Below are 12657 nucleotides of genomic sequence, written 5' to 3'. Positions count from 1 at the left end.
TCCTACATGGGCCATGAGGCCCAGAGCAAGCATGGCATCCTCACCCTGAAGTAACCTATTGAGCATGGTATTGTCACCAACTGGGATGACATGGAGAAGATCTGGCACCACACCTTCTACAACAAGCTGTGTGTGGCCCCCAAAGAGCACCCAGTGCTGCTGATAGAAGTCTCCTTGAACCTGAAGGCTAACAGAGAGAAAATGACTCAGACTGTATTTGAGAACTTCAACACCTGGCCATGTACATGACTATCCTGGCCATGCTGTTCCTGTATTCCTCTAGGCGCACCACTGGTGTTGATGTGGATTCTGACAATGGGGTTACCCACACAGTGCCCATCTATGAGGGCTATGCCCTCCCCCACACCATCCTGCATCTGGACCTGGTTGGCAGGGACCTGACAGACTATCTCATGAAGGTCCTAACAGAGCATGTCTACAGCTTCACCACCACTGCTGAAAGGGAGATTGTGACATTAAAGAGAAGTTGTCGCCCTGGACTTTGAGCAGGAGGTGGCCACAGCTACTTCTTCTTCCTCTTTGGAGAAAAGCTAGGAGCTGCCTGATGGCCAAGTGATTACCATTGGCAAGCAGTGCTTCTGGTGTCTGGAGGCGCTTTTCCAGCCCTCTTTCCCTGGTATGGAATCCTGTCGCATCCATGAAATTGCCTTCAACTCTATCATGAAGTGTGATGTGGACATTCACAAGGACCTATATGCCAGCACAGTGCTGGCTGGTGGCACCTCCATGTACCAGGCATTGCTGACAGGATACAGAAGGAGAGCACAGCCTTGGCACCCAGCACCATGACGATCAAGATCATTGCCCCTCCTGAACACAAGTACTCCATGTAGGTTGGTGGCTCAATCCTGACCTCACTGAAATGGACTGAGTGGGTGCCAGGCACCTACTGTATGAGCTGGTTCTGAATTATAATTTACCCTGGCAAATGTACAAACCTCATGTTAGCCTCATGATACTGGAATAAGCCTTTTTTGTTGTTGTTCATTTGTTTGTTTTTGGCAGAACCATGGATTGAACTCAGGCCCTTGCGCTTGCCAGGCAAGCAGTTATTCTACTGAGCCATCTCCCTGCCCCTTGGAATAAGCCTTTGAAAGAAATTTGTCCTTGAAGCTTGTACCCGTTATTAGCACTGAACTGTAAAACTTGTTGCTGAGTTTGACCTTGTATTCCAGTTAACTGGTTTTTGGTCTGTTTTATACCCTATCCATATCTTTGATCTGTCCCCTTAGTCAATGTGGTTCAGTCACTTGGTGGTTGAGTTGAGCACCCCTGAGGAGAAATCCATGCCTTGGCAATCTGGGTGGCTGCAGCACAGAGCTGTGCAGGGCATCGAGTCGGAGCTAACTGTTCCAGGATTTCTCGGGCTGGCAAGACTTGGTGAACCAGTTGTGACTCTGGTCTTTTTCCTGGTCTAACAGAGTGGACAGTCCGAGCCTTACGGCCCTGTTTCCATCCATCATCATCGCTTTCCTGCCTGAATCCCGGTGGTGGTTTACTTGCCTTCAGTTGAAAATAGTCTACATTTACACCTGTGAATTTATTCATTCTTTTAATTTATGTAAGGTTTTTTTTTTTTTTGCACTCACCTCTTTAAGATGACAAATTTTGGTTTTCTACTGTGAGAACATCAGGCCCCAGCAACATGGTATTGTGTAAGGAGAAATAAGTGCTGCAGTACATGGGAAAAACCAAGAACTCTACATTTCTAAGCACGTGAGGCTTTCAGCAGACATATAGATACAGACTATAACAAGGAAGCACTATCACTTCTTCCCAGGAGACACTTCTGCAAAGCCCTTTGATAAGCATGGGCAAAGTTAATAACTCTTTTTACATTGCCATCATGTTCGTTGCATTGATAAATATCTCTTTGATAGCACTTAAAATGTTTAACATGGTGTTATCAGAGTGAGACATATAATGCTTAATATTTTACTTTTAGTCACTTTGAATTTTAATAATTATGTATTTATTTTAACATGAATTTGAAAAGCATGAGTAGCATATCCAATCTATAACATAACCTCTCCTTTTAAATTTCCTTCTAAATTTTTTATGTATTTCGTACAAGGTCTGTAGGGTCTCACTACACAGATCAGACTCATGTGATCCTCCTGTTTTCAGCCATCTAAATCTTTGAAATGAAACTTAAGTAAAATACAAATTAGCAATACATGCTGTGTAGTCTGACTCAAAAGAAATTTAAAAAAGAAAATTAAAGAATAATCTTGGATAACTATGATGTAGAAACAAACTCTTAGAGGTACTGTTTTCCAGGGAAACTCTGAGTTTGTTAAGGGCAGTAACGTTTCCATCTCCTCATTGCTGTGGCCCTGGGTGCCAGCAAAGTTTGCAGCACAAAGTAGTTTTAACTAAGTGGTTAAATAACTAACCCCTGTGTTTCTCTCACTCTTTGAGAACAGGAACCCTGTTGATTAATTTTTATATCTTTGGAACCTAGCACCTGCAGCACCTCAAGTACATAGCAAATGAACAAATAAAGGAGCCTTGTGCTGTGGGATTAAATTGTGATTCAAATTTATACCTCTTGAATTAATTCCACATTATGGAAATGTGGTTAAAGTAACAGTTGGAGAATCACTACCACTACTATTAAAGTTATTATAATAGAATCTGCTACACTGGGCACTTCGTAGGAAGTAATATATGACGCCACAGATATTGAAGATTAAACATGGCCGAAGCTGGAATTCTTTCTAGCAGATTAAAAAGTGAAAATCACTCTAAAGCATAGGAAGGTGGATGCTGATGTATATATGAGGCTCCCATCTTTTCTCTCCTGGCTTCCAGATTTTAATAAAAGAGTTCTAGTTTGGAAGACATTTCCTGAGTTTTACGGTTTGTTTGTTCACTTATGCACTGATCATTAGGACAGATTCAACGTATGCCATTACTCAGCTATATGTAAAAGACACAATGATGAATAAGGCCACTTGCTACCTTGAGAAGCTTACAGTTCTGTAAGGGAGAAACCCACCTTCAATCTGTTATTATTGTGCAGTTAAAGGACCTACACCAGGACCAGTGATAGGAGGTGGGAGCCTTAAAGTTGTTGGCAGCTTGAGCTCAACCAAGTTAATTGTATGCTAAAATGAAGAACGCCCAAAGCAAAGTCTCTGTAAAAGAATATAACAGAACACAGAACTCCACAACATAAACTAACTTTCAGGATACAATTTTTCAAACTACTCAATGTATGAAGAGTAAGTAGCAAATTTGCATTTTAAAGCAGCTTTTGAAGTATTTTCATTGACTTAAAGAACACATATGCTTGCAATGAATGAAAACAGGGAATCTTAGCAAAGAAATAGAAGCTGTAAAATTAAGCCACATAGAAATTCTGAGCCTAACTGACACAGTACCTGAAGTTCAAATGTCACTGGATGTTCTTATGAGCAGATCCGAAATGATCTGGGAAAGAGTCCACGAACTTGTGGACAGATCCAAAGAAGTTACTCATCTAAAAAGGCAGGGAGAAATAAAGAATTTGGTAGTAACAGGCGCTTAGATGAAACACTGCGACATCAGTGACAGGGAGGGGAAAGCAGTGTGTGTCCAGACTCTCTGACAGCACATGGGAGATACAGATATTCAAGGGTAAGAAAGAAAACCCATCTGAGGTGCTCTTCACAGGCAATGCGACCCCTTCTGTGTGTGCCACACAGCCTCATTGTTGCCCACTCACCTGTCCCCGCCAATGACATCATGAGCAAAGTGGACAGGGTACCAGGCTGAAGACTGTGCATGGGCCCAGCACCCCGGGAGGCCGTCACTGATCGAAGCTGATCCACCCACCATCCCTGCCAAGTGCAGGCAGCCAGATGCAGAGACCAACAATGAGTGGCCCCGTGTCAGCACCTTGGCAATGCAGTCAGCTCACGATGGCATGTTTGTTTTGTTCAGCCACTTCCATTGTGGCAGGAGCAGGGCTTTGGTCTCACTGAGGTAGACACTTCATCAGTATATGCATTTGCCTTTCCTTCCTTCAGTGCTTCTTCTGAAGCCAGCATCTATAGATGCAGAGTGCCTTATTTAGTGCCACAGAATTCCACATGGTATTGCTTGTGGCACAAGAGCTCACCTTTAGCATTTGAAGTGCAACAGTGGATTCATGCCCATGGGATGCTCTGGTCCCTGACTGATACAGTGGTCTGGTATAATGAAGGAACAGCCTTTGAAGGTTCTGCTGCTACAAATGAGGACAGAAGAGAGTGTGCCTGAAACAGTGGAGACCCTCCAGGGCACCTCTGAGTGCTTCCATGTCTTATGATGAAAGTGAAGAGGAAAATCCAACATCCTAGTTCAGGAAGGACTGCCAATGGCACATCCATTGCAGGAATGGTAATTTGGTTGCACCACCAAGCAGGAAAGCAGGACAACCAGAGGTGTCACTAAGAATGACGAGAGGGCTGGGGAGATGGCTTGGAGGTCTAAGCACCTGCCTGGCAAGTGTGAAGACCTGGGTTTGATCCCTGGTACTGCATGCCATGCCAGTCTTTCACTGAGTGGGCCACTGAAACCAGGTATGGTGGTAAACACCTGTAATCCCAGCACTGGGGAGGCTGAGATAGGAGGATCACTATGAGTCCAAGCTGTGTAGGGAGACCCTGTACCAAAATAAATACATAAATAAATAATAGATAAAAATTTAAAAATGTATATTTATGCTATTTTGCATGTACATGTATATTTTCTCCACTACAAAATGGTCCATTTATATCCCCTTTTTTGTTTACTTTTGTCAGAGATGTGTATTCCATTGCCATTCATACATTGTAGGTGCATAAATTCAGAGGACTAATCCAATATAGCTTTCTCTTAATTCAGTGAGAGGAAGGTTTTGAACTAATAATGTTTAGACAAGATATCATGTCTGCATCTTATACTAGTAATAACTACTACAAAGACAATAATATGCAATGTATTAATTATTGTAACTATGCTACTAACCTGTTTTGAAACTATCTCATTGTTACTTCTTTCTCAATAAAATTATTAAAATAAAAAAATTTAAATATAAATAAATAAAAAAGAATGAAGAAAATGTAGGCTGCAGAGTGGAAAAAAAAGTAAGTGACAAATACCAGCCATGACACGTGACTAAAGAATCGAGGACTGCTGTCATTACTAGTATTTTCAAAAAGAGACTCAACTGGAAATGAACCTTGGCCAGATATGACTAAGAAAAGGCGTTGTACATCCTCTACTGGGGAGGCGATTGCATGTCATTGGTTACACAAAGACAGCTGTGCATCATAATAGGTGACAGCTTAATTCCTCTACTGTCCTTATTTGGAAGAAACAGTTATAAGAGGTTGTGTGCAGATGCGAAGTTGATAATGCACGGTGTCATGATTGCTCTGTTGACATCGGGCTGTCCTCAGAAGGTTTTTTTGTGGATGTTTACCAATCATAATGTAGAATCAGAAGGAAGATTAATAATTATATTAAAAGATACCTTGCTAGTCAGAGGCAAAGCTAGGGTCAGAAAGTAGGAGACGACTCAGAAGGCTTCTACTCCCCACTGCCTTATGCTCCTCTTACCAGAGTCATAATGACAAGTTCCAGACACTGTTGTGGGTACTAGACATTGCTTCTAAATCTCTCAATAATACCTCAAGGAAAACATTATTGTCCTATTTTCCTGAAGCTCAGTATCTGAGGACTTCTCCATGGCTACAAAGAGAATGAGTGGGCTGGGGTTTGAATTCATCCCTACAACAGTCCCTAGGGATCCTGCCTGTCTTGTGACTGGTGCAGTGACTTTTCAAAGATGGCAAGCAATTCCCCTCCAAGGAATGCTCCAAAGCCTCCTCTCACACTGTTGATGAGACTCTATCTACCTCCTACACTGTCATCTCCCAACCTCCCCCCTGCATCCCAGTTACCAGGCACAGTGAGGACCCATCAGCTCCCCTAAAGGACTCACTGCTTCATGTATCTTAACGTGTGTGATTGTCATGTTTAGGTCTCCTTTCTGTGCCAACCTCTTACCCCTATATTAGTGAGAAAAGATCTTATTTGTGTCCCACCTATCCATTTCAACTTCTCTCTCTATGAATCAACCATTCTCTGATTCATCCAAGCAGAATTATTGCCTCACCAATTAGCAACTGGTGTTCAAATACATGCCTCTGTAATCATGTTGATCATACCATATGAACACTGTCCATTTGTAGCTCCTTCTGTAACCAAACATGGACCTCTTCTGGGCAAGGATGCATAATCACTCTTCTTTATATCATCCATGCCTAGAACAGACCTGGCATATCACCAGTTTTGAAGAATGAGTGAATAATAATCACCTATGGAAGGGTACATCATAACCTTCCACAAAGAGATATAAGACTCCTGAAAATGAATTCAATATGGCCTTCATATTTTCAACTCTAAGGTCAAGGACATGTGACTCCTCTCTCCAAGAGTTTTCAATCTTGTTATGAACTGTATCATAATGAATCCATGGCTGCACAACATCAGGGACCTAGAGTGAAAATTGGCTTAATCTCAGTGTCTAAGTGAGTTAATGGGCCAGAAATCCAGCTAAGCTTCTTCTGTTGTTGTGGAAGAAAAGATAGGGAAAGTCTCATTGTGAGCTACCTTAATGGCCAAATGCTTATTCCACAAAGACATTTTCATCAGCTATGTATAAACAAATCAGATGCATGGTTTAATCCCTTTCCCTTTTGCTGGCCCTGAGCAATTCAGAGTGGAATATATAAATCTGGCAGTTAACCAATTAACTTGATTGGAATAAACAGCCAAATTAGATAATTAATGAGCATGTTTGCCAAATTTCCACTTCATGGCTTTGCTGTGTAGACATGGCCCTGAGGCTATAGATACATTTATAAGCAAATTACCCAATTCTCCTGGTGAATCCTCCTGTATCTTGAATCTCAGTTCTTCTATTACCCTTTCTGCTTCTTTTCCAGTATTATAGAAAACAACTAAGTAAAGAGAAAAGCTCACAGCACTGAGAGGCTAAGCTTAATAGTTGTTTCTAAAAGGAATTTAAGCCCCCAGGCTTGACAGGTCCACCCTGGCCAAGGTTATGACCTTGCCTGACCGTTCTCTCATATCCTTTCTGACCACCCTTTGTCACGGGAGCCACAAGAAGTGGAGACTGCTTCCTATGGATCACACAGAATGTGACTTGTCAAAAATTTGGATATTCTTCTTCTCCAGACAAGAAGTTCTGCCCTGATATTTTGCACAACTGGCAGAAAATCCACCTAGGGCTTTCCCAAGGCTCTTTTTGGCCACTATTAGACAAATGAAAAGTTAAGAGGTAAAGCACTTCTAGATTTAAAACATTTCTAGATTATAACCTAAAGGTTCAAAACAGTCAGGGTTTTTTGTTTGTTTGTTTGTTTGTTTGTTTTTTAATAGAAGTAACCTGATTTTCAACAAGACACAGAGGATGAAGTGTGCCACACAGATTTGAGGAAAATCCTGGAGGCTGGGCAATAATTACCATAGCAGAGCTGATAATAGTTACTGCAGCAATATTCAATTACTAGTATTAGAGTAGTTAGGAACTCTCAGCCCTTCCAGAAGCACATTTTAAGTGGTCATAGATCAATCATACACTGGGCCCTTGCCGGGACTTTGAATAGGAGAGGTATCATTTTCGTGAGTACCCACTTCATGCTAAGTGCTGCCTACATATATGAAGAATGAGATAGGTAATTCATGATCTAGTTAATGGGATTTTTTACCTGTTCATTCCTACAAAGCTGACAATGAAACCCAATGCCACTTATCTCCCCAGTCCAAAGTCTGAAAAGCAGGAAGAGATGTCAGGGTTAGAACTTAGTACAGAAAACAGATCAAGAGTGTCCAGAAGGTAAAAGGCAGGATGACCAACTATTTAAAAAAAGGAGAGTTGTGGAGCAATTTGTTATCTTCTAAGGTGCTGTTACACATTCTATGTATTTTTCAAACTGTGTAGAACTGTATCTCACAAAGAATGAGAGATATGCAATTTTTTAAAATATCAAACAAGAGGTCAAGAAATCCCAGCAGAATGTAGACCAAGGATTCTAAACATGTATTACAAATGTATGACATAACCTCGGTAGCAGCAAGCTTACTGGCACTCAAATATTGGTTTCTAAATTCTCTAACAAAAGGAAACAGACTTTGGGGACAGAGAAAATACATGATGAGCTTGAAACATCTTGTAGGATCAATAAAACAAGGAAATGTTGGGCCAACCAGATAGCTCAGTGGACTAAAGCGCCTGCTTAGGCAGGTGCAGGGATCAGGGCTTGATCCCCAGCATGCCGTACCATGCCAACCCTGCCCCAGGGGCACACTGAGATGGCAAATAAGACTGGGCATGGAGGCGTGTGCCCAGTCTCCATGAGCTTGGGAAGCTGAAAACAGGAGAATCACTACAAGTCCAATCTGTGTAGTGAGACCCTGTAGACCCTGTACTACATACAGTTTTAAAAAAAAAAAAAAAAACAAAAGCAAGGAAATGCTAGAAAAACAAAGGGGCAGTCACATTCAAAGGACACAGAAGCCGAGATGAAAGAGTGCTCTGTGGCCAAAGATAGACCAATTTAAACAACAATTGAATAAATTAAACAAAACAGCATAATACTGAATTGTGACTTGAAGTATCAAATACTTACATAACATACTGATGCAAATATGATTATATAAATGAATAAATAAATAATGAAAGAAATGATGATGTGGCTACATTCCACCAAAATACAGAGTTTAGTTCCACCTCCCTCTGCTTGAGAGTGGATTGAACTTTGTGATTTGTTTCAAAAGAGGGAGATGTGGAAATAGGGACAGACAACTTTACAGCAGAGACAACTTTCAAATACTACCTGAGTTAAGTGTTAAAGATTGATGTCACCAGTTGAAAGACGTGTTGACAACATGTACCTCCTGATGAGATGAGATTACGAAGAAAATTTATCTTTGTGGTATTTTCTTGTTAAAAATAAAACAATTCAATAATCTCCCATACATCAATATCAAAATCAGTACATAAAGGCAACTCTCTGATCAAGAAAGCCAAGTAAGGTATAACAACTCAATGCAATGTGGGATTCTACTTTAGATACTAAGTCATATAAAGAACATAAGGCAAAACAACCTGCAAACTCCAAATAAAATGTCAACAGTAATATAACAATATTGTTTCTTTATGTTTTTATAAATATACTTTGGTGATATGGTAACATTAGGGGAGGGTAGATGATATGGGGATGGGAACTCACAATGCTGTCTTTACAATTTTTATGTCAATCCAAAGTTTTTCTAAATAGAGTTAATTTAAAAATAAGTGCAGTTTGTCACAGGATCTGCAGCATCAACAGCCAACTTTATCGTAAGTTGTGAGTTTGGGGTAATGATGTGCTAGTGAGGATACACCGTTGTGACAAAGGACCACAGTGGTAGATGTCTGTGCTGGGACGGTTGCACGCGAATGGGGCAGAGACTGTGCTGCAACTCTCTACTTTCTGTTCAATTTTTCCATGAACCTAAGCTTTCTAAAAATTGAATCTATTAAAAATAAATTAAAAACTTTGCAGACGTTTTACTTCCAGCAATGATTGAGTCACTTCTTAGCAAGTCAATGCCCCCATTAAAAAAAATAAAAGCAAGAAGAAATGAATTAAAAGGAAAGATAACCTCTATTAAGAGATTGAAGAGCCTCGAAGGCTGTCAGGCCTCGAGGCAGCAGATCCCAGAGAGAAGGAACGCGCACTGAGGAAGTCCAGCTCTGTAGGTGAAGTTTCCCACTGGACCATCGGGAAGCCTTTGGGTGGGGCTGACACACCAGCAGAGCTTCATACAGTCTTCAGTGTGAGAGACGAAAGTTGGAGTGCGTGGGTGCCAGAGCTGCCAGACCTCAAGAACCTGAGATTCGGGGGAGGAACAAAGCAGAGAGGGGAGCCTTGTGCATGGCACTGGGTTTCTGCTGAGGTGTTTATTAGTCTTCGCAGGCAGAATACTAAGCCAGCAGCTGGAAAAGAGAGCCAAGGTTTTGATGGCTTCACAGCGCTGGGAAACAGAAGTTCTGCTTCAGGACTCGCCAGTGAGAAGGGGCCTGAGGAATGTCCTGGTTCAAGACTAAGCCAGGCAAAGACACACATGTCAGCCTTAGGTCTTTTCAATCTCTAATTGTGCTGAGCACTTTTTGACTGTGTACCAGAGAAAAGGGCTGGCCCTTGGTGGAGCTTTGTGTTCTGTTACTGCTATTTATAATAGAGAAATTTTTCCATTTAACTGACAAATGCCAAGTGTCCCAAAAACAAGGACCAACAGAACAATTAGAGAGTAAACCAACAGGCACCCCATGCTGAAATTATCTGATTCACGTTTTTAAGTAACTATGATTAATGTTCTTAAAAACTAGACTATACATTGCAGATTTTTGCCAGAGAATAGGACTCTGTTATTTAAAGAATTAATATTCTAAAGTTAAATATTGTAATATCTTTGCAAATGGAAAGAGGGCCAAGAAGTGGAAGGAAGGGAAGGAGGGGCACAAGTAGAAGAATTGTGATGTTACATACGTGCACAACTCCCCACAATGAAAATAATCATTATGTGCTATAAATGTGCACTAATACAAATTTTAAATTAAACAATATATAATAGCCAGGCATGGTGGCACATGCCTGCAACCCTAGCACTGAAGAGGCTGAAGCAGGAGGATCGTTGAGAGTTTGAGACCAACCTGGTTTACAAAGTGAACCCAAGGCCAGCCTGAACTGCATAGTGAGACTCTGGCTCAAAAATAAATAAATAATATACATACATATATATATATATACATATATATATATATATATATATATATATTTAAAAATATATTGAGAACTGAGGGACAGACTGGACATAGCTAAGCTGAGAAGTTACTGAGCTGAGAGGTAGGTCAGCAGAAAACATCCTCATCACTAAACAAGAGATAAAAGGATCAAAAGTCATAAAACAGTCAAAGGCCTAGAGCATATGATGGAAGGGCTTCCGCACATGCACTGGAACACGGTGTGAGGTGATGATGGCTATGGATTTTTCAAAACAAACTAAGGACCTCAAATTATACAACAGATTCAAGAAACAATACAAACTCTGAGCTGAACAAAAACTGTTGAAAGACAAAGACAGGAAGTCTTTGAAAGTGCGAAAATAAAATTAAAAAAAAAAAAAGAAAGAAAAAGAAAGCCTCAGAGCAGGGAGCATTACTTTCAAGAAGCAAGTATAAGACTACCATCCCAAACAGATTAGAAGATGCAGACACAACTCCAACACACTCGGCCACCTTATGTTTAACAAAGGGACAAACAGTTTCAAGGCAAGAAAGCTTCTGTAATAAATGGTACTGGGAAAACTAGCTTTCTGCATGCCAAAGATTAAACCTACACCATGTCTATCACCATGCACCAAATCAAAGTCAAAAAGGATCAAAGATCTAAATATTAAAACAAAAACACTAAATCTGCTGGGAGATAAAATAGACAGAACTCTTGAAGACACTGGTGAAGGCAGAGACTTCATGAACAAAGTCCCAGTCACACAGGAAATATTACAAAGAGTCAACAACTGGTGTATCATCTTAATACAAAGCTTTTGCACAGCAAAAGAAATCACCAGCAAAGTGAAAAGACATCTCACAGAATGGGAAAAAATTCAGCTAGTTGTTCCTCAGACAAAAGACTAATATCTAGAACATACAAAGAATTGAGAAAAATCAGACCCCCAAATTTAAAGGCCTAACCTAAAAATGGGCATCTGAAGTGAGTACACATTGCTCCGATGAAGAAAAATATATGAAACAGGGAAATAAATATATGAAAAAGTGTTCAACATTGCTGGTCATTCAAAGGCTGCAAATTAAAACAACACTGAGATTCTACCTCATTTCAGAAACAATGGCTGTTATCAAGAAATCAACCAACACCAAATGCTGGTGGGGCTGTGGGAAAAAGAAACCCTTCTTGACTGTTGGTGGGAGTGCAGACTGTGAAAATCAGTGTGGAGTTTCCTCAAAACCTAGAACTAGAGGTCTCATTCGACCCAGTTATTCCCCTTCTTGGCATTTTCCCAAAAGAAATAAGAGAATCATACCACAGTGATATATGTTTGCAACAGCACAGTTGTATTACCTAAGTCCTGGAAATAACCCAAATGCCCATCAACTGATGAATCGATAAAACAGATTTTTTTAATACAATACTCAGCCATAAAGAAGGATAAACTTGAGACATTTACAGCTAAGTGCATGGACCTTGAGACTATACTCTTTAGTGAAATAAATCAAACAAACGTGTAAATATCATTTTCTCTCTGGTGTGAGAAACTCAAAGTATAAAATAAAAACCAAAAATATATAATAAACATTGTGAAATAGGAAGAAATTACTCAAGTGTAAAGGGGAACTATGTAAAGGAGGGGAAGGAAAGGAGCAAAACAAAAATGAGAAAAAAAGGATTTAAAAAAAGGATAAAATGGAAATAAACTTTTTAAATAAGGAGGGAAAGAGATTGAAAGGAGGGGAGGGGAATCGGAACAAAAAGAGGAATCAAGATACACCACATATGGGTACAAATTCCCTATGATGAATATTCCCTAATGATG

At 40.3% G+C, this 12657-nt stretch overlaps 1 long non-coding RNA gene and 1 pseudogene across 1 annotated transcript in view; one reads left to right on the top strand and one right to left on the bottom strand.

The window, feature by feature from the left end:
* The window catches only part of LOC101591094, a 10695-nt pseudogene extending 9841 nt beyond the window's left edge, over positions 1-854 (top strand).
* Positions 669-12657, bottom strand: part of LOC111813795 — a 16836-nt gene continuing 4847 nt past the window's right edge. Inside the window, exons 2-4 of the long non-coding RNA XR_002818963.1 lie at positions 9291-9294; positions 1042-1054; positions 669-743 (exon numbers count right to left, since the gene is read on the bottom strand). This is a non-coding gene — a long non-coding RNA (uncharacterized LOC111813795). The remainder of the gene's footprint in view (positions 744-1041; positions 1055-9290; positions 9295-12657) is intronic.

This window comes from Octodon degus, unplaced genomic scaffold (assembly GCF_000260255.1).
Source record: "Octodon degus isolate 3935 unplaced genomic scaffold, OctDeg1.0 scaffold00225, whole genome shotgun sequence".
Classification (NCBI taxonomy): domain Eukaryota; kingdom Metazoa; phylum Chordata; class Mammalia; order Rodentia; family Octodontidae; genus Octodon; species Octodon degus.
The sequence above is the reverse complement of the archived record's forward strand: the minus strand, read 5'-3'. Positions and strand labels throughout refer to the sequence as shown.